At 44.0% G+C, this 26,791-nt stretch overlaps 1 protein-coding gene and 1 long non-coding RNA gene across 5 annotated transcripts in view; one reads left to right on the plus strand and one right to left on the minus strand.

Annotated features, from left to right (window-relative positions):
- GPR45 (G protein-coupled receptor 45) overlaps positions 1-26,791 on the minus strand; it is a 102,383-nt gene that overhangs the window by 4,145 nt on the left and 71,447 nt on the right. The window lies entirely within an intron of this gene.
- LOC311581736 lies at positions 824-26,483 on the plus strand. Of its 4 annotated transcripts, none has more exons than XR_014773871.1 (6): positions 824-2,513; positions 7,543-7,654; positions 14,045-14,200; positions 20,907-21,588; positions 25,793-26,040; positions 26,282-26,483. It is a non-coding gene; the product is annotated as an uncharacterized lncRNA (long non-coding RNA). The 4 variants fall into 4 exon arrangements; XR_014773872.1 differs by having other exon boundaries at positions 20,907-21,191; XR_014773873.1 differs by having other exon boundaries at positions 20,907-21,191; positions 25,797-26,040.

The raw sequence follows: 26,791 nt of genomic DNA on the forward strand, positions 1-26,791 counted from the left end.
CCTGTGTTTAATGGATGCCTTAACTTTTGTCCTTTATCTGACCTCTTACCTGGATCTTGTCATCCTCCCTCAGAGAGCTGCTTCCAGCAAATTCTGGCTTGAGTTATCCCAGTGATGCTCACACTGTGATGAAAGACAATCTTGCTTCCTAGTTCTTGACTCACTCGCTTTAAATACTATTGTTTTCCCTACAGTATGCCAAGTTTGAACTTGTTCTACCACCTCATCGTGATGCTTTGAATGAGAAAGGTCCCCATAGGCTCATAGGGAGTGGCACTCTTTGGAGGTGTGGCCTTGTTGGAGTAGGTGTGGCTTTGTTGCAGGAACTGTGTCACTAGGGGCGGGATTTGAGGTCTCCACCCAGGCTCTCTCTCTCTTCCTGTTGCAGGAGGGTCTGGTTATAGAACTCTCAAGCTCATTCTCCAACACCATATTTGCCTGCATGGTGCCACGCTTTCCACCATGACAGTAAAGTACTAAACCTATAAGCCAGCCCCAATTAATTATTTTTCTTTATAAGAGTTGCTGTGGTCATGGTGTCTCTTCACAGTAATAAAGCCCTAACTAAAACACTACTAACCTCCTCCTAATGATTGATGAGTGTTTTGAAGTCATCTGAGTAAGACAGTAACAATAAAAAGACAATCAAGAGCTGGAGAAATGGCTCAGTGGTTAAGAGCACCGCCTGATCTTCCTGAGTTCCTGAGTTCAAGTCCCAGCAGCCACATGGTGGCTCACAACCATCTATATAATGTTATCTGATACCCTCTTCTGCAGATAAAGCACTCATATATAATAAGTAAATCTTTTTTTTTTAAGGCTAATCAAGTCTCCACAGGATAGTCCACAGTGAATGGACTATCCATTTCGGCTCTACCGTATAAGATGGACAGATAAGTACCTCTTTTCTTTACCCACATTCTCTCACTCTTTTACCTCTATTTGGCCATCAGCTATTTTCATTTTTGCCTTGTTAATCTGTCACCTTTAACTCAATCTTCTGTGATTTTTTTATAAGTAGTCTTTAAGAACTTAACTCCCAGTAAACCTGTTTACATTCTTATGACAGTGTAATATTGTCCAGATTTGGGTATTTTGTCCGCTAGAATCACATTTTTTAAAACTAGTTCAACATTATGACCTACAGGGGCAGATATACAAGGAGTACATTCCAAATCAGAAATCAAGATGAGTGTAAATTTTTTTGTAATTTGTCAAAACTTCAAAGCTAAAAGAATTACATATTACAGTTTATTTCATATATGGTCCATGACTGCCATGTACAGGTGTCTGTGTTTCCCTTGAGTTTCTATTTTAACACAACATGGCTTGCTTTGGTCAAGTATTTTTTTTTTTTTATCATGCTTGCTATCCCTCCCAAAGGTCTGCCTCTGCTCCAGATCTGGGCTCTGGCCACTGGGTCAGTAGCGCAGCTGCTTATGATTCATTTGTTCCTAAACCCACTTTTGTCTCTTTTCTGGAAAATGTCTGTAAATTACTTGCTAAGAAAAGGTTCTAGGGAAAGCTTTCAGCTGTGAAAGCATTCTTAGCCTTGCATCTCTGAGGGAAAAAGTATTTTCTTCTACCTTTTCACAGGCAGTTAATTTGGCTGACTATTGAGGCAGCAAGAGTTTACCACCAGGCTTTGCCCTTTAGCGGGGGGGGGGGGGGGGGGTATCACCAATACTAGATTTAAAGTAGTTTCCATTATTTTTCTTTACTGATGACAAGATTTTTTTCTCTACAAGTTTTATTAATTTTTTTTTCTGGAAATGTTGATGAAAAGTGTACATCTGGGTCTTTTTTTTTTTTTTTTAACTCACTGAGTCATTTAAATCCAAAGATGCATGCAAGTCAACCCTGGAATAAATCTCTTACTTTGTAGGTTGGGTATAGCCTTCCCACTGATCCTATGGTAGAGCACAGACTGGCTTGAATGCTAGGTCCATTCTTTGGGCCTCAATTCTCTTTTCCACTAAAAACCCTTTCTGTTTTATATCCTGTACTCTGTGGTGATTTATCACACCTTTTATGATTAGTCTCTTTTTTTTCCAGTCTCATGTAGCCCATGATACCCTCAAACTCACTCCTGCATTTCCTACATCTACCTCCCAATTCTAGGACTAAAGGCAGGTGCCCTTATGCCCATCTCATTTAGCTTTATTTCATTCTTATTTTAACAATCAATCGTTAAAATCTAAGAGTATCCTAATGTTTTGTATCAATTGCTTTGTACCATATTTGTCTTGATGACTTTACTACATTCTCAAATTCCCCTGAGGATGTGACGTATTTAGTTTTAGTTTCTCTTCCATTTCTTACGATTTCTATGTGATTCCTTTAGAATTCCTTGGCTTATCATTGTCTTTTTCTTTAAGATTGCCAATAGTTCCTGAATCCTGATAAGTCTTCATGTCTGAAGGCCTGGGAGTCTCTATGGACCAATTTCCTCACACACTTTCTTGTGGATGGCAGGATGATGGCAGCCTCTCTCACAGTAGGCTTTGCATCAGGTAGGGGGACAAGCGGCTAGCCCTTAATCTGGAGTCCTCACAGTGTCTGCAAGCTGAAGGCTTCCTTCTCACCATCCACATTGTCAGTTTTTTTTTCTGCTAAAAAGAGGAATGTAATCACTGAAAATTCCTCTACATATAGTTTAGGAAAGGAGAGCTTGAATTTCAGATAAAACTAATGTCCCTTAAAAAAAAAAAAAAAAAGAACATGATTTGAGCAAGTTTATGGCTTTTTTATTAGTACAGATGCTGAGTATTTTGCATAGTATGTAAGTACAGTACCAACCTCATCTACTCAACTTTAAGAAGTGCCAGTGTGAGCCATCTCTTGTAGCCAGGCAAGGCTTCCACTGGCAGGACTAGGTTGCATTCAATTGAGCTATTGGCAAAAGGGGTCCCATGGAAATCCCCAAACAACACAGGCTAACGCTAAGACAAAGAACTGCTCTTCTCAAGCTAACAGTGGGGTTGTCCTATTGCTGAGGACAACATCCACACACCTCATTGACCATGGAGAAGTCAAGCTGGTCATCCTTACATTCCAGTCTTTTTGTTGCCAGAAGATTCTCTGCAGACTACCAAAAGAGAAATGTGGACAACACCACACCCATAAAATCTTTACCCTACAATCTGTCTTTCCTGCAAAATATGCTAGGGCAATAGTGGCCCATAGTTTGTGTAAGCAACCAACCAATGTATTATTTGTCTTAAGGCCTAGGCTATGAGAAAGAATCCATACCTGACACTTCTTGGGTAATCAAGAACCAGGGACTAGATAACTGGACCTAGAGTAACACCAAGCATAATTAATCTTAAAAAAAAAAAAAGATTTCTGGTGATATTCTTCTATACTTATAGATCAGTGTCTTATCCTATCATCATCAAAATGCTTCCTCTCTCATCAGATGGGAATAGATATAGAAACCCACAGTCAGACATTATGCAAAGAAAGAGTCTAAATTGGAGGTCTCAATCAGATCCCTGCCCTCCAAGCTCAGAGATCTTGAGGAAGAAGAGGCAGAAAGTTTGTAAGAGCCAGAGGGAGTGGAGGACTCCAGGAGAACAAGACCCCATGAATCAGTCAAGCAAGGTGCATATGAGCTCCCAAAGCCCGAAGCAGAAAGCACAGGGCCTGCTTGTGTCTGCACCAGATCCTCTGTGTATATATTATAGCCATTAGCTTACTGTTTTTATGGGACTCGTGGCTGTGAGAGAAAGTCAGCCTCTGACTCTTTTCCTGATCTTTTGCTTTGACTCTTCCTACTGTTGGGTTGCTATGCCCAATTCAATACGGAAGTTTTTGCTTCAACTTCTTATATTTTATTCTATCATGTTTGGTTTTTTTCCTCTGTCTCTGTTCCAATGAGACAGAAAGCGACTAGATTAGGAAGGGGGTAGGAACTGGGAAAAGCATTGGGAGGGAAAATTAAAATCAAGATATATTGTATGAGTAAAGAATTTATTTTCAATAAAAGAATAAAATAAAATAAGAATAAAGAAGAAGAGGAAGAAGAGGAGGAGGAGGACTGAAAATTCAGTCCCTGCACTAATATGGATCCTATGAACTGATGACATCTTTAATCTTTCTAAACCTTTGTTTCCTCATCTGTAAAATGGGGATAACAAATGAGCCATTGGAGAAAGTTCTTATGAAATGGTTCTGAGGGAAAATGTAAGGTTCTGGCACAGCAAGTATGTACAGCTGCCAGATGAGAACTAATCTTCAGTTCAAGGAGGAGAGTCTCATTTGTCTTGGCCATTGGTCCTTGAGGTAGAAGATGCTTTTGAATTATTAACAATGTATTTCTCCATGTATGTTTTTGTGATAGTAAGTGTTAATTGTTAACCTGGCAGAATCTAGGGTTACCTTGTGGGTAGGCCCCCAGACATATTTTTAGGGATTGTCTAGATTAAAGATGGCCTCTGAAACTGTCTGTGAGTGACTGTTTTGAGTTAATTGATGTGGGAATACTGCTTGTGGCTTATGGATTTGATGTGGATGGTTGCTTCAAACTCCTGGTATCTCCATCTCCTTGCCATGATGGGCTGTGAGATGAAATAAACCCTTCTTACTTGAGTTGCTTTTGCCATGTCATTTTATCACAGCACCAAGAAAGGAAACAAATACAACTTCATTTACAAATTACATAAAGGAATATGAAATTTAAAAACTCAATCATCTGATGAGCTAACGATTTGACTAAATTTTAACTAGCTGGATGTTTTTTCCTCTGAAAAACATGTGTATATTATTTTCAGTAGTTGAGCATGGTAGTACATAACTGTAATTTCAGCACTCAGAAGGTTGAGAGAGGCAGGAAATCATAAGGTTAAGTCCAACCTTAGCTATATAATGAGACCTTGTCACAGGAAATAAAAGGATGATGATAATAATGATTTCAACAAAAGGAATTTTATAGTTGAGAATAAAATAATGAACTGAGTGCCCATCAAATAAGGAAGGAGGAACAGATGACAGCTTCTAGCTCACCTGTGTTGCCTAACCAATCTCCATTGGCTGTGGTACCTGGTGGTACAGAAATCAGTGGTGGGTGGCACCAAGAGGCTTCATGATGATCTAAATAGGAGATTGGAATTGGTTTGTTCTTCTGTCTTCCACTCAAACCAAAGCAGTCACTCATCACAAAAAATGGGGACTTTTTTTTTTTGAGAAATGGCATTGATGGGTGTCTGTTATTTCAGAAATATCATAAAGTGTAATTACACACACTGAAGTGGACATGATCTCACTAGGTAACGTACACTGTAAGAGCATCATCATACATGTATCCCACCATTGCTGGAAATGTTTTTATTCAGCTCTCGTCTGCATGTGAGTTCAAGGAAATTTGTTCTGTGAAAACTTCCTTGGACTGCCAAGGGCATGCCAGAGCTCATCTTTCTTCACAAGCCTTTTTCCACTTCACTCTTACTAAGAACCCACTTCTCTCAATGTGCTCACAAGAAGCTTCTTTTCTTCTAAGCTCTGTGCAATTCAGTGTTAGACTGAAGGGGACAGAGACAGTGTAAAAAAGCCAGGCGGCCTCAGACCAGGCCCACGAGCTTTTAAAGCCCCGAAAGTGCTAATGCTTACACTCCAGAGATACTTAGATCCAACTAGTTCTCAGCTTTACAGGTCAAAACAGTTTTACATGTTTGGTTAAATTTGCCAGAGTGGCTTCTTCTCTCCACAATCGATGTAGGTGTTGGTGTGCGACGTTTCCTGGACAGACATGGACAAATATTGTTCAAACCAGATAGGCCACTGACAACACACCAAAGAAATAATTCCATCCAAGTGTAGCTCAGCGAATCCATGAGTTTGTTTGGGTCACAGATGCGAGTGTGGGTGAGGAGGTACTTGGGGAACATGGTTACTATCTCTGAAAATCCCACTCCAGCACTGATGATGACTCATGAATGCTGTACCCCTGGAACATTCTACATGACTTGTAGACAGTTCCAGAGAAGAGAATCTACTAACAGGAGCCACCGCTACTGTTTATATAACTAAAACAGTTTGAACAAGAAAGGCCGCTATAGGCTCATATATTTGAATGTTTGGTCCCTAGCTGCTGGACCAGTTTGGGAAGAATTAGGAGTTATGGCCTTCTTGAAGGAGGTATGTCACTGGGGAGGGGCTTTGAGGTTTCAAAAGGCTATTCTCAGTATATTTACTCCTGTGGGCACACTCTCCCTCCCTTCTGTCTCTCTCTATGAGTGTCTCTCCTCACCTCTCTCTCTCTCTCTCTCTCTCTCTCTCTCTCTCTCTCTCTCTCTCTCTCTCTCTCTCTCTCTCTCTCTCTGTGTGTGTGTGTGTGTGTGTGTGTGTGTGTGTGTGTGTGTGTGTGTGATCAAGCTGTGAGCTTTCTCAGCTGATCCTTGCCTCCAACATCATAGGCTCTACTCCTCTGTCTGAAATCATAAACTTTTCTTCCATAAACTTGCCCTGGTCATGGTGTTTTCTCGCAGCAGTGGAGGCATAACTAAGACTTTAGGAAAGGGCCTGGTGAATCCTGGGGGCTTACACAGCTTTCTGAAATTGGAAGTGCAGATACTTCCCGAGAGTTCTTGGTTTTGCCTTTTTCCCTGAGCATTTAAGCATCACATCTTTGTTCAGAGACATGTTCAATTCAGAAGAAGTAACTATACTGCATTCTACCATTTCTTCTGGCTCTTACATTCTCCCAGGTCCTTTTTCTCTGATGATCCCCGAATCTTGGATAGAGTGATAAAATATCTACTTTTTTCCCCATCTGTTCCTGAGAATGGACAAGGATGTCCCAGGAGCTTGGCTGGGTGTGAATGTCTGTAGTACATCACTCATTGCAAAAATGAAGTTTCCATGCATAGCTAGTCCAGCCTGACAGTGCCAGTAACCTATAGTTTTAAATACTAATGTTTAGAAAGGAATTTCACTCAAGTGCATCACATACATTTAACAAAATCTAATTGCAGTTGCTTTGCCACTAGAACCTATGACCTTTCCAGCCTCAGTAATTTGCCCTGGCTTAGCAGATGTGGGCTATTTCCTGTGAAGTAGCCTTAAATAAAACCATAAATCAGTTGGTTGTACCCTAATAGTCATACTGCTGTGTCATCAATGGACACATCATCCCCGGCATACTGGTATTGTACAATGCAGGGTCCATAACCAAGGAAGACTATTAGAGCCTCATCTTTCCCAGTAGCCTTCATGATACCTTCTAGCTCTGGGAAAGGCAGCCTGCTGGAAAGGAACTTCTAGCTGAGTCCCAGTTTGATTTCTTCATGTCTGGAACCTAAAGCATGCAGTGTCTTCAGAAACAGAGTCTCGGTGTCTCGTTCTCGTGTGCAACCACCCGCAGTGTCAGTAGCCCTGGGGTTTGTGAGATTTCAGAGGCCTCCCTAGCAGCAACTCATAAGGGGTTATCACATTCCTGGCACTGAGGTTTTCATCCAACAATCTTGAGCTCTTGGGAGTATCCTTTTGTGTTCACTTAGAATGTTCTCCTGCAAACTCCTTACATTGTCTTTACTGTTCTCCCAGATTTAATCTAGATGGATTTCAATGGATCGCACCATATGAATAAGGCCTTTTGCAAAGAGTGGACAGGATTTCTGAAGGCTCACCAATGTCTGCTCCAAGCAAGTACCAACAGGTCTTGGGTATATTAATTAGGGTTTATTGCTGTGATGAGACACCACGGCAGCTCTTATAAAGGAAAATATTTAACTGGGGCTGGCTTACAGTTCAGAAGTCTAGTCCATTGTCATTATGATGGGGAGCATGGTCAGACATGTGCTGAGGAAGGAGCTGAGAGTTCTACATCTGTGCGTATGGATCCTGTGCGTATCCACACGCAGCAGGAAGAGGGAATGAGCCACTAGGCCTGGTTTGAGCTCCTGAAACCTCAAAGCCCACCCCACGGTGGCAAACTTCCTTCAACAAGAGCCACATGGACTACATCAAGGCCACACTTCCTAATAGTACTCTCTATGAGTCTATGGGGGCTATTCACACCACAGATGGCTAAGGAGATACGAAAAAAAAATTGACAAGGTCCAAAATAGCACAAAGTGATCTTATCTCCCATATTGGTTGTTGGGTAACATGGCATGGATAGGAGACATCCCTCCATCTGGGTCTCCTTAACTTACAGTCACTTCTCATGAGCCATTTGGCCATCTCACATCTGAGTAATGCTGCTGCTCTATGGTCCGTGTGACTCTCCCTATGCCTGATAGCCTTTTCTGGGATTCCCTGTCCTAGTCTGCTTGGCTCAGGCCCAGTGGAGAACAGGGCTGCACTCTGGCCTATGGTGTCTGCTGCTGGAGTCAGGTTTCCAGTTCTGACAAGTTCTGTTAGTCTCCCAGTTGTGAACTTCAGGAGGTATCCTCTGCATCTTAGCACTCTTTTTTTAAAAAAATCCTTTTTAAAAAATAATTTATTCAGATTATAACCTGATTGTTATCCCCTCACCTGTATCTTCTCATTCTCCCCTCCCTCCGTCTTTTGCCCTATTCCCCTCCCCTAGACCTGTGACAGAAGGGGACCTCCTCCCCCACCATATGACCACAGCCTATCAGGTCTCATCCCAATAGACTGCTTCTCTTTCTTCTTAGTGCCACCAGACCTCCCCACCAAGGGGAAGTGGTCAAATAGGGACACCAGATTCATGTCAGAGTCAGTCCCTGCTCTCCCTACAATAGTGGAGAATGTGCTTTCCATTGGCTAGATCTGAATGGGGGGTGTAGGTTTACTGCATGCATTGTCCTTGGCTGCTACAGCAGTTTGTGCCAGGGCCCCTTGGGTACAGATCCACCAGCCTTGATGATCTTTTTCGTGGGGCTCCTAGACCCTCTGGGCCCTTCTATCTCACCATTCTTCCATACCCCTCTCACCTGAAGACCAATAGTGAGTCCCAGCATTGGTATTAATCCCACTTATAAGTGGATACTGGCCCAACATGGTTGCCCTCTGAGAGCATCTTAGCACTCTTGCATGTTGACAATAACCAATAGGGCAGAGTCACCACCCACAGATAAGAGAACAAACCACTTGCACACATGGCCTCTTGCTGTATGTGTTTGCTTTAAATTGTGGAGATGTGGGAGGAGTGTGTGTAAGTGCGTGCACATGCGTGTAAATAGCCTACTTGTGAGGTCAGAGGACAGCCTGCCAGAGTTGGCTTTCTTTCTCCACTCTGTGGATTTCAGGACCAAAGTCTGGTCATCAAGCTTGGCAGCGAGCGCCTTTACCCACTGCATCATCTCACTAGCCCGTGTGTGTAACCTTTTTGAAACTGTCTTTCAAAAATGGGAGAAATGTCAGATATATTGGGCACATAGGTGTACACACATACACACACAATACATCCAACAGAATTTGTTTTCTCCATTTTAGTCCTGTATCGGCTAAGTGGTGGGAAATTTGAAGGCTCTGCTCCACAGCACTTAATATTGGTTCATGTAACCCACTGATGTCTGGAATATTGAGTTTTTCAGTCCCTTCTCCAGAAGAACATATTGTTTCCCAAATGCCAAATCTGGAAATGAAGTCAATTTTGGCAGATGGAAAAGCAGGGAACAGCCCTTTGCTGTGGAAACAGCTTGCTGCTATCATTACCTGCAACCTTGTCACCTGCCTCTTTGATACAAACTCAAACAGATGGTATATTTCAATCTCCATAACTTTATCGGCAATTAAAAAAATATGCAAGGGCTGCCAAAAGTAATACATCAAGTTGCTGTGTTTAGAAACAGGTGTTGGGCCATGTGTCTTAACTTCCAAGAAAGGTGAGCTGAAAGGAGCTTGAATTTTTTAGTCCTCAACTCAAGAAAGGCTCTTGGTGGTGGTGGGGTGTCAATGAGGGCAGAATTGGGAGTGTTTTTAATGAAGTGAATCTTTATTGTTTGATCTTCTTGGCAATGATTAAGCTTCCTTGTGTGCATGTCCCTATGCTAGGTGAAGTCCTTTACACAGTGGAGCAGTATGGGAGCCTGGCCCTGGACAGACAGCATCAGCATCCCCACTCACCCTGCCCAGCATTTGTTAAGTCTTCAGGACCCATTATTAGGTCAAAAACCCTGAGTAAGGCACTAGCTGGTCTTTAATAAGCCCTCTATTAGGTCAGCTGTTCTCCATGACAACTCTAAGGAAATGCCTGACATAACTTCTCTTGTTTAACTCTCACACTAACTCCTTTTTACACTAATTCCTATTTAATGGTAATGTTTAGTAAGGGGGCCCTCTATGTCAAGAGCTTGTGAATTTATTGATTCAACCAACTGCAGATTGGAGACATTTAAGGAAATAGTTTTATCTGTACTAAACATGGTCAGACTTTTATCTCTTTGTTATGCCCTTGAGTGATACACAGTAACAGTGCTTATAATAGCATCGTAAGTGGTCTAGAGAAGATATGCAGTGCATGGGAGGATGCACTCACTTTGCCAGTCTCAATAAAAGACTGAGGCTTCTGCACATGGGATCCCGAGATCATTCCCATGTGGATGCTGGAGGATGAATGCTGTGAGGTTCAGCATCAGAACCAAGTGGTCTGACTCCAATACCCAGGGCCTCGAGGCCTGGGCTACGCAGAGACCACTGAAATAGTCACATATTGGGATGTCATACCAGATTTTTACATCCTAAATGAGTCACCAACTTGGAACAGCAGCTATGTCTTTCACAGGAAGTACAGGAAAAAGGAAGTAGCCAGGAATTCTGTGGTAACACATTGGATAGTTGGTGTCATAGGCAGACAGGCCCTGGGTCACCAGGCATCTCAGAACCTTGATCATCCCCTGTGCAACAGAGCAAGAAGACTCTTGAGATGTGGATTAGACCTGTAGCAGTCTACTTTCCATCACCATGACTGTAAACACTAGATAGTCAATTAGAAAGAGCAAAGATTTGTTTTGGCTTGTAATTTTGGAGCCTTAGATTTGTGGTCAGTTGGTTCTGGTGGCTTGTGTCCCTGGTAAAGCAGCAAAATCAAGTCAGGGAGCCTGAGGAGGAAATAGCTCCACTTCATAGCCACTGAGAAGCAAATACTGAGAGGAGAGACCGTGATTTGGATGAGGATGGCCCCCATAGGCTCAGAAATGTGAATCCTTGGTGCCCGGTTGGTTGTGCTGTTGGGAGGTAGGTGAGCCTTGCTAGAGGAGGCCGACTTTGAGGCCTTAAACCTGCAATACACTTCCAGTTTGCACTCTGCTTCTTGCTGGCATTGGAAGTTGTGAGCATTCACCTCCGTGCTCCTGTTTCCATGCCTGCTGCTTCCCACCACCTCTCCCACCATAATGCACTCAGCTCTCTGGAACTTTGTGCCCAAATAAACTCCTCCTTCACAACCACTGAAAGTAGCTAAGACAGAAGTTGGTACCCGGGTGTTGGTGTTTCTGTGATTAACCTGATCCTGTGGGTCTTTTGAGGGATGTGGAAGGGTTATAAACTTTAGACTGTAAGAGTTTCAATGCTGTAGGCCGAACTTAAATGCCATACTAGAAAAAGCCTAAAAGGCAGTGGTGCTGAGAACAACGAGGGCAATAGAGGCCTCAGAGGTAGTAAGCGAGGATGGCAGCAAAAATTGTCTAGAAGCCTTTCCTGTGGTCCCTGGCAAAGAGTCATAGAAGTGTTCTGCCCATGCCCTGTGAACTTGCATGAGGTTAAAAAAAAAAAACAAAACAAAACAAAAAAAAAAACAAAAAAAAACAAAAAAAAACTAACTTCTTTGGTGAGAGAAATTTCAAAGCAATGAAATATTGAGTCTGTGCCATGGTTGTTTCTAATGCTGCTTGAGCAGGTCTACAATGAAAAAAAGGAAAACGGGAAGAGAAAAAATGTACAACTTGCAGAGAGAGAGGGATCAGATCACTAGGAAACTTACATTATAGCCAAAGTATGTGCAGAAAAAGAAGCTGTAAGAGTTAAAGAGTTGCCGAATCTGTTGCACACCTGTAATCCTAGCACCCAGGGAGGCAGAGGCAGGCAGATCTCTGTGAGTTCGAGGCCAGCCTGGTCTACAAAGCGAGTCCAGTACGGCCAAGGCTACACAGAGAAACCCTGTCTCAAAAAATAAATAAATAAAAATAAAGAGTAAAGGAGTTCAGTGCCAAGAGGGAAAGGGCTGTTTAGCACTAGAATAAAGAGAAGGGTGTTCCCAGGGCAACACTCCATCCAGCTGATTTTCTGCACCTAGCATGAGTGAAAACACTACTGCTGATCATTCCAAGCTGGAAGCCAAGACAGATAGTGTTTTCCACATCATGCTGGTGTTAAGAGATAAAGCATGTAAGAATGAAGGGGCCATGGATTATTCCTTCACAGTCTCAGAGAGCTGCTGAGGCCAGGCAGCGAGGGGCAGGGGAGCTCCTGTGTAAAGCCCCTGAGAGGTCATTTGTGAAGCTGTAAAACTGAAGCCGTTTCACGAAGATGATGGAGATTTCAGAACCAGTGGATATATGCCAAGAAGAGCTGCTGCTTGTAAGGAGTGATGAGAGAGAGAGAGAGAGAGAGAGAGAGAGAGAGAGAGAGAGAGGGAGAGGGAGAGGGAGAGGGAGAGGGAGAGGGAGAGGGAGAGGGAGAGGGAGAGGAGAGAGAGAGAGAGAGAGAGAGAGAGAGAGAGAGAGAGAGAGAGAGAGAGACAGAGACAGAGACAGAGACAGAGACAGAGACAGAGACAGACAGAGACAGACAGACAGACAGACAGACAGACAGAGAAAGAGAAAGACAGAGACAGAGACATGCAATCTGAAAGGATGGATGGATGGAGCCATTAGACATGGAGCTACAGGATTTGGAGTTTACCATGTTGGTTTTTGCTCTTGCTTTGGTCCAGTATTTCCTCACTATGCTCCCATTCCTTTTGCAATGGTAATATCTATATTGCCATTGTATGTTTGGAATATGTAACTGGATTTTTTTTTTAAAGCAGGGGATTGCAGTGAAGAGATTGCCTTGAGTCTCAGCAGAGATTTTGAACTTTAAACTTTCAAACAGTGTTAAGACTGGGAAAGACCATGGGGACTTTTGAAGTTGAACTAAATGTATTTCTCATTATGATATGAGTGGGAGACAGGCAGTATTATGGGGTGGCTTGAATGAGAACATCCCCAAACACCAGTTGGTTTGGAGAGGTTGTGGAACCTTTGGAAAGTGGATCTTTGCTGGAGGAAGATAATCACTGGGAACAGACTTAGGGTATGTAAAGCCTCATGCCATGTCCAGTTTTCTCTATGCTTCTTGCTTGTATTTGAAGCTGAGATCTTGGCTCCCTGTTTCTGCCATCATGCCCGCCACCTCCTTGCCATGATGGACCGTTATCCCTCTGGAACCCAAGTAAAAATAAACTCTTTCTTCCTTAAGATGTTTTTGCAAGTGGTGTTTCATCACAGCAACAGAAAAGCAACTCGGAGGAAGGGACTGGGGCCACAATGTCTCCTTCGAGGATACACTCCAAATGACTTTACTTCTTCCTACCAACCCTCTACTTTGAAATTTCCCACCACCTCCCCAAAGCACCATGGCTTTGTGACTAAAATGCCACTATATGGGCCTTTAGGGGAACATTTAAGAGCCAAACTACAGCAAGAACTATTGGCTCCCAAAAGTAAAATCTGCTAGCTATAAAAAAATAACAACAACAAAAAACCCCATGGTTCGATGCTGGATCCACGGGAGACACAGGTGGAGCTAGGACTTACAGCCATCACATGTTTTTGCTCAGCTCTTTGTGGTTCATGCTCCCTGGGTAAGGACTGTATAGAAGAAGGTGATGTTGTCCAGCATCCCAGAGTCACTGATGACGGGGATTGTCACACTGTTGCCATAGCTGATAAGATTAGTGTCTTAGGCAGTAATGCAGGTATGGCTCCCAAGGCCACATATGAAGTGACCTATCCCAACAACCAGCTAAAATCATTCATCAAATCTCCACTTGTACAAAATCTAATGGCCACAGAAGTGGCAGTAACATCTCACATTGGTATAAGACTTTCAAGTAGACAAAATGTTCAAAAAATGCATTCTTACTTCTTTCCCATAGGCCCTGCCGATGTCCCTTGATGTCCACAGGCACTGGTTCAAGAATCCCAAAATCTGTGAGTGCTCAAGTCTCTACATAAAATGGCACCATCATCTTTGGAAAGAGCCTGTATATGTGCCCCCATATACTCAAATTACTCAGGATATTAAATGCAATGTAAGTCTGCGTAAGTGGTGTTACACAATATTGTTTAAGGAACAGTTATAAGAAAAATACATAGTCAGGATAGGTAAAATTTTAATGGTATCTTTTTGGCAGTGCTAGAGACTAAGACTTACATGCACTGAATGAGGTTTATAGGACCAATATACTGACAATCCCATATGTAGGATATTTTCAATCCATATTTGGCTGCCTCTGAGGGCCAGAATCTGCAGTTACAGGTGGCCCACTGTCTTGATATGCCCATTTGTACATGTGGAACCTTTGTTTTTAACTTGTGGAGAAGAGAGAAATCAAATTACATCTTTGTTGAGATGTGGTCTTGATATGTAGCCCAGGCTGGTCTTGAACTCATGATTCTCCAGTCTTATTCTCCAGAACTCTGGGATTACAGCTATGTACCACTGTTTCCAGCTTCACACCTTGGTTTTGACCATTCTACTGGAGAACCCTCAGACAGGACATCCACTCAGTTTAAAATATGATTGTCTTTATGTGGACAAATGTGCCCCTACAGTTTCAGCTGGTGAACAAATTGACCAACCAACCAACTGGAAGACCATACTTGCTCTAGTTCTGGGAAAGAAATATTAGTTCTTTAAGGATTCTAAAAAGTCCAAACTAACCTGGAGATATTCACACAACATCTATTTTCGGCATGTTCCAGTTACCACCTTTCTCTGGGCGGGGGTTGGGGGGGTTGGGGGGGGGAAGGGAAGACAGTGCACGATTCCCTAAGGGTTATCAGTTTTCAAGTGGAACCCTGAGAACTTTATCTGTGAATTTCATGATTAAAAGCAACATTTTCACTGCTGGCTCAACTCCTTTAGAGGTCTGATAGCTAAGAAGGGGTTTTTAAGTCCACAAACCAGGTATGAAGATTCTGCTTCAGGCACAAAGCATATGGTGCCAGTTTAAAAATGGATGTAACTTGATATTTTAACAAAATCTGAGACAATTAACACATTTTCAAGATGCTAAAAAAAATTAAGGTCTGCCAATGTTGAGTTTCTCCAGCTAGACCATGTGACATTCCAAGCAGCCTGGCCCAGGGGCTCAGAGGACAGCTGAGGCTGGCGCTGGAGACAAACCAGACACTCACACCTCAAACTGCTCAGAGCTGCTTTGTGAAAAAAAAAAAACCTTCCTCCAAAATCACACCTGTAGCACCCTTCTTCCTTTTACCTGCTTTTCTCAGGAACTAATTTAAAACTCTTTTTATGCCTCTGAGTTTCCTAACATCTTATTCCATAATTCTGGAGAAGCCCACATAAAAATATCCAAAGTCTAATTTTTAAACACATGTTTTCCCATTTGTAATATAAGGAGGGATACTTATGTGATGCTTTGGACACATGATATAAATGAAGCATTGTTAGTTTATGAGTTGATGCTTTGCACCGCACAGAGTGTTCTGTCACTCACTGTGATCAGCTGGGAGAACATCCTTTCCAGAAGGATCCGTTATGTGTGCCTGCAGTCACCTGACTTAGTTCTTAACAGTGCTTTCAACTGATTTTAAAAAAGATGTTGCTACTACCTGGCTTAGTTCTTAACAGTGCTTTCAACTGATTTTAAAAAAGATATTGCTACTACCTAGTAACGTAGGAACTCCATGGGCAGACCTGGTAACCCAGCAACTCCCCACCCATCCTGTGCACTCGTATACCTGGAATACATGAAGTGAACTGCCAAATGGCAGCTGTCACTGAGGTCACAGCAGGCTTGTGTCCTGTGCTGGCTTTCATGATCCAGAAGTAACAGGTTTTGTGGGGAGCGAGCAAGGGGAGGTTAAATCATTTCCTCACTTGGAATCACCAAATGCCAACCACCAATGAATAGATGAAACATAGGAGACAAAGAAGACCTGGGAATAGATTAGTTCCAAGTCTCTTCTCTGCTTCTCAACCTGTGACCTAGAACAAACTCTTGACAGCCTATTTTTCTTTTGTAGAATTGGATTGGAGTACCTGCCTAATGTGTGTGTGTGCCCACATATATAAATATATACATATATAGTGTGTGCAAAAAATATAAATTTATATATTACTATATAGCATATATAATAGTTTTTATGTATTACATACACATATGTATATATAAAATATATAAATACATACACACACTATATAATATATATATTATTATATATATGTATAGTGTGTGTGTGTGTGTGAAAACCCCGTGTTTGGAAAAAGCCCCATATGAGGCAGGGAGGGGTCTTCACCAGGACAGATGTAATTCAGTCCCTAGTGCATGATGTGCCTGCTGTGGTGGCTGTGCCGGGGGAGAACGTGAGCTGGCTGCTGGTGTGTAGCTTCTTAGGGCTGGTGTCCCACACCCTTCCTAGGCATCGTGCTTCCTAGTTAGTCTGGTGTGAAGCAAGGTGTCTGATGCCTCCTGGAAGCTCATTGTGTCGTCGAACTCGCCCCGCTTGCCTGGGCCATCCTTACATGTCTTCGGGGTGGGATTCTGCAGCTCTCCTCTAACAGAGGACCAGACCCTCTGGGTCCGGAATTCCACTGCTTTAGAAAGGATTAAAGAAACTTAGATTTTGATTCTAAGTTTCTTAAATTCTAAATGAGAAATTTATTGATTTATTATTTAACCAATACTTCCTGAGCAATGCCCGTGGGCAAGCCAAGGGATGGGATGATGGGCTCTGTCTTTTAGGGATTTATAATCTTGTTTGTTTTTCTCTGAACGTAGTCTGGAGATGAGCTGCCTAAAGATGACAGGGAAACCAGGCATGGTAGCACATGCCGTTAACCGTAGCCCTCAGAGGTAGAGGCAAACAAATGTGTCTCTGTGGGCCTGAGGACAGCCTGGTCTGTGTAAAGAGTTCTAGGTTGGGTACCATACAGAGACCCTGTCTTAAGAAAGAAAAATAAATGTGCTTTGCACGAGAATGTTCCTCATACTTCAGGTCCCTCGTTGGTCAATGTTTGGGGAGGTTTAAGTGGCACAGTCTTGCCGGAAGGAATATATCGCTGCAGGGGGCTTTGAGGTTTAAGAGCTGCCAGTCACTTCCGGTTTGCTCTGCCTGCTTTATGCTCCTGGTAGATGTGAGCTCCCAATTTCCTGTTGCTGCCACCTGCTGCCATGTGTTCCCCACCACTATGGGCTCTAACCTTCGGGAAACACAAGTCAAAATAAACTCTGTCCTCTACAGGTTGCCTTGGTTGTGGTATTTTATTGCAACACAGACAAGTAACTAATACCGGGATCCGTGAAGAGTCACTCGATTAGTTTTGTATGGGAGTGAAGAGTTTGCTCACAGGGGATTCTTGGTGTCTCTGCCCTTGAGATCAGCACTGGATGGCAAGAGACCGTTACAGAATTGAAAAACAGGCCAGGCTCTACTAGCAGTACAAAAGCTGTCTCATAGTGCAAGGAGGCTTTAGCTACATTGAAAATGTGTGTCAGAGTTTTGACAAAATGAGATTAGGTTAAGGCTGTCACATCTGTGGTTGCTCGAGGGTGATGGGGGGTGGGAGGCAATGGGGGCGGGAGGCAGTGGGGACTGGAGGCAGTGGGGACTGGAGGCAGTGGGGGCTGGAGGCAGTGGGGGCGGGAGACAGTGGGGGCGGGAGGCAGTGGGGGCGGGAGGCAGTGGGGGCGGGAGGCAGTGGGGGCGGGAGACAGTGGGGACTGGAGGCAGTGGGGGCTGGAGGCAGTGGGGGCGGGAGGCAGTGGGGGCGGGAGGCAGTGGGGACTGGAGGCAGTGGGGGCGGGAAGCAGTGGGGGCGGGAGGCAGTGGGGGCGGGAGGCAGTGGGGGCGGGAGGCAGTGGGGACTGGAGGCAGTGGGGGCGGGAGGCAGTGGGGGCGGGAGGCAGTGGGGGCGGGAGGCAGTGGGGGCGGGAGGCAGTGGGGACTGGAGGCAGTGGGGGCGGGAGGCAGTGGGGGCGGGAGGCAGTGGGGGCGGGAGGCAGTGGGGGCGGGAGGCAGTGGGGGTGGGAGGCAGTGGGGACTGGAGGCAGTGAGTGGGAGGCAGTGGGGGGCGGGAGGCAGTGGGGTGGTATGGTGTCCTATTTCTCACCTGCAGTGAGATCTACCCGTGTGCCTATGTTGTCTGTAGTTCCCATTATTTTTTCTTAAGACTTTAATTTTTTAAAAGCATTTTTTAGGTTCATAAATTTGATATTAAAAGCAATAGCCCAGGGTCACCCAAATTCCTTTTCCGAATTTTGAGTGGAAATTATGCCTCTTGGTGTGAAGGAGGAGGTAACAGGTGTGTACTTGCTAACGACAAAGGGTGGATCAGTGCTGAGACGTCCGTCCTCGTCAACCACACAGACACATTCCAGCTGGAGCAGAGCATTGGTAAGGGCATGTTGCTTTGTTCACCCCAGTTTGTGTTTCCTGCTCTGCTGAGACTTCAGGAACCACACTATCCCTACCCTAAACCCAGCCACTTTGTCAGGCTTACGTTGCCAAGATTAGCTGAAATCCCCTGGAACCAGAACCGTGAGCCAAATTAAACCTTTTCTCCATTAAGTCACTTCTGTCCGGCAATTTTGTCACAGTGAAGAAAGGAACAACTAACACAGTGCTTCAGAGAAACATTAAAGGTCATTTTATAAAAGAGAAAGAAGAAGAGCAAATATTTAGAGGTGGATCAGTCTTGGTGCTAGTGAGATGCTGCTCAGTGGTAAAGCACTTGCCTAGGTCAAGGAGACCCTAGGTCTGAACCCCAGCGTTGAGGAATAAAAATAGAAAACAAATCAGCATTAAAGGTGAAACCTGAATGTGTAGCTGCCATACATTCCACTACTGCTGTGAAACATTTTTTATTTTTTAACTATATTTTAAAGAAGCCTTTAATCTTCTGTGGCAGCTTGATCCACAGGAAGAAAGCAGGGAGCAAGATGAAGGATGGGAGTGGGGTGCACTGGGTGCCTGTCATATCAGAGGGTAAGTACCAGGGGCTGGACTTCCAGGCACAACCCAAGCGATTTGCCTGTAGTTTGCATTTAAGCATCTCCTGAAGGCCCCTGTATTACATGATCCTCAGGGTAGAGTTTTGGGAGTGGTGGGAAAGAGGCGGGGAAAGGCGGCAGAGGTCCTGAGTTACTGGGCACATGCCTTGGAAGGGAGTGGTTGAGTCCTGGTCTCTGTAGGTTCCTTGTTTTACTTACAATGCAGGAGGTGAGTGGTTTTGTCCCTACACAGGCTCTTGCCACAGCGTGTTGTCTCACCACAGGTCTAAAAACAACAGAAACAGCGACCTGTGGACTGGAACCTCCAAGACTGGGGCCAGGGTCAAAGGCTCCCCTGTGTAGGGCAACTGTTGCAAATATCCGTTGTCACATAGAAGGCTGGCTGACACAGTTTCCAAGTGTTCTGATGACAAAGAACCCCTGGCCTGCATGATTGCCACATTCCTTCCAAAGGGGGAACTTGTAGCCTCAAGGGGACTCGACACTCCATTTCTCAGGAGGAGCAGCACAGTGATAGGGGCACGCAAATGAGGAGGAAGCAGGCCCTGGAAAGAGTTTGTTCCCAGGAAAAGGGCAGATTCTTTTAAAAGAAATTGTTTTTAGAACAGGTTCTTTTAATGAAAAAGGGGTGAAACAGTGCACAGGGAGATCACTAGAGCAGAGGTTCTCAACCTGTGGGTCCTGACCCTTTTGCTCAAGGTTTTGAGGTCTTGATCCTTTCACAGGGTCACATATTAGATATCTCACATGTCAGATATTTACACTAGGACTCATAACAGTAGCAAAATTACCACTATGAAGTAGCAACCAAAATAATTTTATGGTTGGGGTCACTACAACACGAGGAAGTGTATAAAGGGTCCCAGCATCAGGAAGCCTGAGTACCACTGCACTAGAGCCTTGTGGCCACATAATGCCTGCCCTCCCTCAGAGGCTGGAACTGACCAAAGGTGAGGGTGTGCATGGAGGGTGTGAATAAAGACCAAGACTGAGTTTCACAACGCAAACAAGTTCCTTTGGTCTGTAAACACCGTGGACTTATTTACGCCAAATTTATAGAACATCTTTGCTTTGTAAAGAATAAAGTATCCTATTGAACCATCTTACAGTCTCAGCCTTCACTCTCACCCATCACTCGTTCCAGCATTCATCCGTAGCAATGCCCAGCCCTGTCAGTTCTGTCCACTGAAAGTGCCCTGTGCCGGTTACCATGTTTAATCTTTTATACCTTGTCTTCATGCTGTGTTTTCTATGCTTATGCATGTTTAAATCCACAAATATTTACAATTACATGAAATATTCAGACCTGTGCTTTGGAGCAATGAGATGTACCAGTTAGCCAAAGGGCAGTGGGTAGCAACACTTAGGTTTGTGTGAACACACTCTTTAATGTTGATGTAGCACCAATATCACCCAATGTTATGTTTCTCAGAATGAGTACTCACTATAAATGATGCCTGACTGCACTCTGGGATCAAAGGCCTAGGAGGAGGGAAGGTGGTGAATCCAGATAAAGCTGGCTTTGGTGGTACTGATGTTTGAACATCTGGGCCAAATGCTTACATCGTTTTCCACCTGACTTAACTTTTCTCACTCATCCAGAGTGATGGGGAAAATGTGTAACTTGCCTGTCCATGGTCAAGGAGCAGCTCGGAAAGGGTGTCTGCGAGACCAGCTCTAATACTGTCAGTCCTTTTATCCATAGAATATGAACCTCTACGGGATAACAGCCCTCATGTTTTTTTTTCCCCAAAACTAGGTCATGCTACAGCACAGGTGCTTGAGAACCTGCTGAAGTGTCTGACGGGCCAGTGTGGTTTAGCATCCACTGTGGAGAGCTGCCACCAACCTTCTCCTGAGCACATGGAGCTGAGAGCTGCTGTAGAGAAATGCCTATGAAAACCGAGCCAAACGTGTCTTCAGAAGACACTGTGTGAGGAGGGGGAGTCTCACTTCAAAGATACCCTACAAGAACAGTGGCAATTATACTGCTTTTAAATTGGTTGACATCATGGATCTTTTAAGCATCTGGAACAGTTTGTCCGTGAGTTCTTAATTTGCTAAAAATATTATTTCATTGCTATAGTAAAAGAATGACCTGGAAACTGCACTCTAGGAATCTACTATAGAGGAAAAAAGTGTTGCCACTCATAGAGATTAGCCACAAGGACATCTGCGTTTCCACAGAGGAAAGCTGTTACCCAACCACACCCAGCAACAGCAAGGTGCTGAGGAACAGAGCAAGGGCCTGGAATGTTGGCCTGGGCACTGCAGAGCCTTTCTTTGGCCTTTTTGTCATCTAGAAATGGGCACCATGAGGTTCCCGGGCTGCACTGGAGTTGGGTATAGAGTATAGGGTATGATGCAGTGAACTTCAGCCATAGCTAACTTCACATGCTTCTCCTGGACCACAGCAAGTTCTAAGATGGAATTTACAGCAGGTATGAGAATCCATCCCACCACCAGTTCACATCCACTCTTGGCACTTACTATATATGTTGTATTTCATGCACATCTAACAGTTTCTGGAACGTAGTAGCCATTCAGTAAATATTTACCAAGTAGATAAATTATTTTACTTTCTTCCAGTAAAATATATTTTACTAAGGAAAAAAAAAGCAGCCAATTTTTTTTAAAGTAACATTTTGTCTCTATGTTTGCATTTTGCATTTCTTGAAAGTGATGGATAAGAATTGAAAACACTGATAGCTGGAAAAGGGAGTAGGGTGGGGCAGAGTGACCTGCTGTGTTAGACTGTTCTGCACAGCAGCCAGATTCATTGCAAAATCAGGGCCTGGAATCTAATACCACTTCTTATCAAGAAAGCCAACTGACTAGTTTAAACCTAGGGCTAGAGTATTTCAATGCCAGCTGCTTCAATTCCTAATAATTCCCAACATGTTTTAATTGTTCAGGCTTCTAACAGCATCAAACACGTGCCTTTTTAGCATGAGGAACATATTTAGTTTAAAAAGAGCCAAGATGGAAACATCTGAAGTGCACAGGCAAGCCAGAGGGTAAACCGGCCTCTAGGTTAGCCACTTCCATGTGGGCTCCTCCGAATCCAGCCAGAAGAGGGTCATTTGCCATCACGGGCTCTCAGAAAGGCCAGATGAGATGATGTTTGACAACGAAGTGAAATCCTCACCTGCTCTGTGTTAGCTTCCTCTAAACAGCATTATCTGAAGGTATGTAGCAATAATGACCCGATGTTTGCTTGGACTCAAAGATCATTACAGAGCAAGAGGGAGAGTTCCAGACTGAGCCTGCATTTCTCATATATCCTCTCCAGCTACCACGTCTATTCCACTGTTCCAGAATGTTGCTGAGTCTCAGCTCTGTAAGCCCCACCCAGCCCCCTTTTCTTATGCTTCAAAGTCTGTGGTCATCAGTTCATAAGTAGAACTGCACGTTCACCCCTGTGGAGGCCCCGCTTTTGCTGCACCCCGAATCCCACAGTCACCCTCATCCTTCCTCCTTGCTCCACCTCCATGACTTCATACAAACATCTCTTCTCATCCTGAGAAGCTAAACAAGCAATCCACTTTTCTCCATATAAATGGCCAATGCCAATATCTGGGGTCGCTTCTCAACTGGATTATAGCCGCCCACATCTAGCCCCAGGTGACCCTCTAAGCCAGTGGTTTTCAACATGTGGGTCATGAGCCCTTGAGGGTCGCATACCAGATATCCTGCATATCAGATATTTACATTATAATTCATAACAGTAGCAAACTTACAGTTATGACGTAAGAACAAAAGTAATTTTATGGTTGGGGTCACCACAACATGAGGAACTGTATTAAAGGGCCACACGGCATCTCGGAAGTTAAGAACCACTGCAATTCACTCTGTACCAGCTGGAGTACTGATCATTCTGTGGAAGGAAAGAGGCCAGGCCATTTGCACATCAGTGGCTCCCTAGCAACCACAGAATCAAGTTCAGACTCTAAAGAAAGATGACTAGAGACCCACTAGTAGATAAGGAAGTCAGCTTATCAACCATAACCAACACTTGAAAACCAGAATGAAAGCTGGCCAGGATGCTGCATGCTGCAATCCCAGCTGAGGCTGAAAAGGAGGATGGTAGTTCAGGGCCAACCTGCTCTCCGTAGTGAGATTCTGAAAACAAAAACCAAAACAAAAACAAAAACCAACAACAAAAGAAAACAAAGCAGTGGTGGGGATATAGCATGGTAGTAGAACACTTGCCAAGCATGCTGAAGGCACTGGGTCCATCTCTAGTACTGGGAAAAAAACCACCAACCAATAAAAACTACAGTTCCCCCCAAAATAAAATAGAATAGAAATGACATTTTCTGTGCATTGCAGTGCCAGTGTTTGTAGCTATGGTTTCATACCTCTGAGTGCCCTGTGTTTAATGTAAGATGAATTTATTACTACAGAATGCAGTGAAGACAACTTTATGAAACATGGTTATCTGCCCAATGCCCAGGCTCAGGTCTCCCCATTTGCAGAATTCTCCAGCTACATGGGATGTCTGAAGTGCACAGCTCTTTGCTACCTCTTTCCTGGAAGCCCTTTGCTTGCCCTGTACCATCAAGCCCCAGCCTTTCTTCACCCACATGAAGGCATAGGTCACCTGTCACCAGTCATATGCTCACTATCCTATGCTTTACTGCTTGATGTTATGTTCCTGCTGCTGGCTACATAGAATGGGGATTAGATATGTACCTTTTCACCTCTGGGTCCTCAGCACAGGTCAGAGGCTTCTACGTGACTCTGTGTGGAGCAAACAGATGAGCCCACTGGCAGAGAATCTCTTGGGTTCCTGATGCGCCAGTAACAAGGGATGCAGAGCCACAAACATGCCACCCTTGCTGACCTGGCTTTAGATAAAACAGACTCCCACCCTCTGCAGTCCACAAAGAGAGCACACTGTAGTTGACATATCCTAGTGGACTCAGGGAGGCTCTTTTGTACCCTGAAATAAAATATAGACAAAAATCTCCACATCCACACTTTTAATTCATTTTCCTTGCTAGATAGTCCTTTATTGGCTTAATGAGAACTTTATTGTTTTAGCTCAATGACAGGGGGTCAAACAGAGGGCCTAAGCAACATAGGGGCTTTGCTAAGGCCCTAAGCCAGGAGAGAAACATATGGCAAACATCAGTTATTTATATTTCATGATGAAAGCTTTTTAAAAATAAAATGATGCTGTCCAGAAAGAGAAAGGAATGGGACATCCAAATCTCTGAGAGTAGGAGTTTGGGGACAGAAAGAAGAAAAAAAGAAATGGAAGACAATTCTCACTTCTGCCTTGGGACTTTGGGGTCAGCCTCTAGGGGCAGCTACCTGGCCTTGTTTGAAGGATGAAAATGATGGAACTTGTAGTCTAATCTTGCATAGTTTCTCAATCCAGGCTGCCTGTAACTGAGGGCAGCAGGGGACATCTCCATATTGGCTAGGAGGCAAGGAGCACTGCTCCGTATGACAGGTAGGCCTTTCTTTACCTGGTCATGGGTGGAAGCGAGGCCAGGTAACTATCACAAACCACAGGCCATACATAGAACAGGCCATAGCCCTGATTACAATGTGCAAAGTCAGACGTCTATGATCAGGTTATGAAAGCCTCTTGTCAGCCACGAAGTTCTGCAAAATGCCTTTTACATTTATTTCACTATATTTTCCCTTTCTGTATGATTTGAGCTTCTGTGTCTAATGAACACCTCAGCTCAGTAGAGGCTGTTTTTAGGCCCTGTCACTATGAGGAAATAATTACAGACATGGACAAGGCACACCTTATTATTTCCTGATGGCCTTAGAGTCATCTACTTATCTGATGTGAGTGAACCCAGAGCCCCCAGGGTGGGGTGTTCTCTGTTTCCTGATGTGCTGGGAGATGGCAGGAAATGAGGGGCAGACCAGGCCAGCAGGATCATGGAAACACAACACTCAGCATCTTTGTTCACAATAACTCGAATCCATACTTTTGAGGAAACTAATAGAAACCATGCGAGGGAGTTTTTTTTCCATTTCTCTATATGTTTAATGTAAAACATGCACACACACAAAAAAAAATCATTGGGGCTTTGAAGAAAAGGTGGTTTGTGTCCTCAAAGAAAGTCTAGGGGCCCAATTGGGGGTGTTCCATAAGAAATTTGGCTCTTCCTACCTTTTGTGAGGAGTGGGTGAAAATGGGGTGTGCTATACTTGATCAAATTACATGGCTGGGTGGGTTATATGGAGGAGATGAATGCCTGGGGTGAGTTGTAAATAACCCATCCAGGTTGGTATATACCCATTCCTGAGTCCCCAGCCTATTAGCCTGTTCTGAATATTGAAGACTTGCAAACCCAGCTATTTCATGGGCCGGTCATTTAAAATAAATCTATATCTTTGTATCCACGTATATCCAGACATCTAGAAATCTATATACTATCTATCTGCAAAGAGTTGTGTATCAGTGAGTTTCTTCTTACCCTTGGTGACCGTAGAATGTTCAGTCCCATGTCAATACAGTTCTCCAGAGAAACAGACCAGTGGGGCATGGACTGATGGAGGGTGAACAACCCACTGTCATCAGGTAGAGAGGAAGAGGGGCAGGGACCCCTCTTATTATCCTAGGTATGTGTTGGTGGCATGAATGTGAATTTAAAGTGTCTATGTGTTTCCACCAAGCCAGAGATAACAGGCTGGCCATGCAGGCTCCCACCATGCTCTCCAGTCACTCATTGGCTGACCCTCGCTGGAAGCTGTCTGCAGGCACTGGGCAGCATGCAAAACCAGGTCAGCACTCACAGAAGAAGCAACATCAGACTAACAAGCATCAGAGAGGCAAGTGACGGACATAAGGCGCTGTGTCCCCTGAGGGCCTTTGCAGTACTTAATGTGGAAGGACAACTGGGAAATACAACCCTGAACTCAAGGTGTGAACAGCCTCCTGGGAAGGCCTTCCCGAATGGGCAAACAGAACTCCAGCTCTCTCTCTCTCTCTCTTTTTTTAAACCTATTATGGTGGTTTGACTAAGAATGGTCCCCATAGGCCCATAGGGAATGGTAGTATTAGAGGTGTGGCCTTGGAGGAAGTGTGTCACAGGGGGTGGGTTCTGAGGTTTCAGAAGCTCAGGCCAATCCTGGTGGCTTACTTGTTCTTTTTGTTGCTGGCAGACCCAGGTGTAGAACTCTCAGCTACCTCTTCAGCACCATGTCTGCTGCCTGCCACTATGCTCCACACAATGATGGTAATCTCTAAACTGTTATCCAATCCTAAGTAAATGTATTTTTTAAAATGAAAGTTGTGGTGGTTACGGTATTCCTTCACAGAAATAAAACGCTAAGGCATCTAGTCTGATTTGAGCAGCCCATGTACTCTAGGATGTGAGGCCTTTACTGGAGGGTGGTCAACAGGTGGGTGGGCTGGGAAGTGGGGACAGATCTGGCAGAGAGATGAATGTGATCAAAATGCACTGTACAGAAATCTCAAAGAATTGATAAAAATGAGATTTGGGTACGGCAGGTAATGGAGATGACTTATGAAAGAAGATTTAAAGTAAATTGTTTTCAAGTTCTAATTCCATCATAAATTTTTTTGGCTTTGGTGGTGGAAAAGGATGTAATGTATGTGATGCACAAAGCGTCAAATTGAATGGAAACTCCACAGCTTCCATTCCTATTCCA

The sequence above is a fragment of the Acomys minous genome (genome assembly GCF_964271855.1).
Source record: "Acomys minous genome assembly, chromosome: 13".
NCBI lineage: Eukaryota > Metazoa > Chordata > Mammalia > Rodentia > Muridae > Acomys > Acomys minous.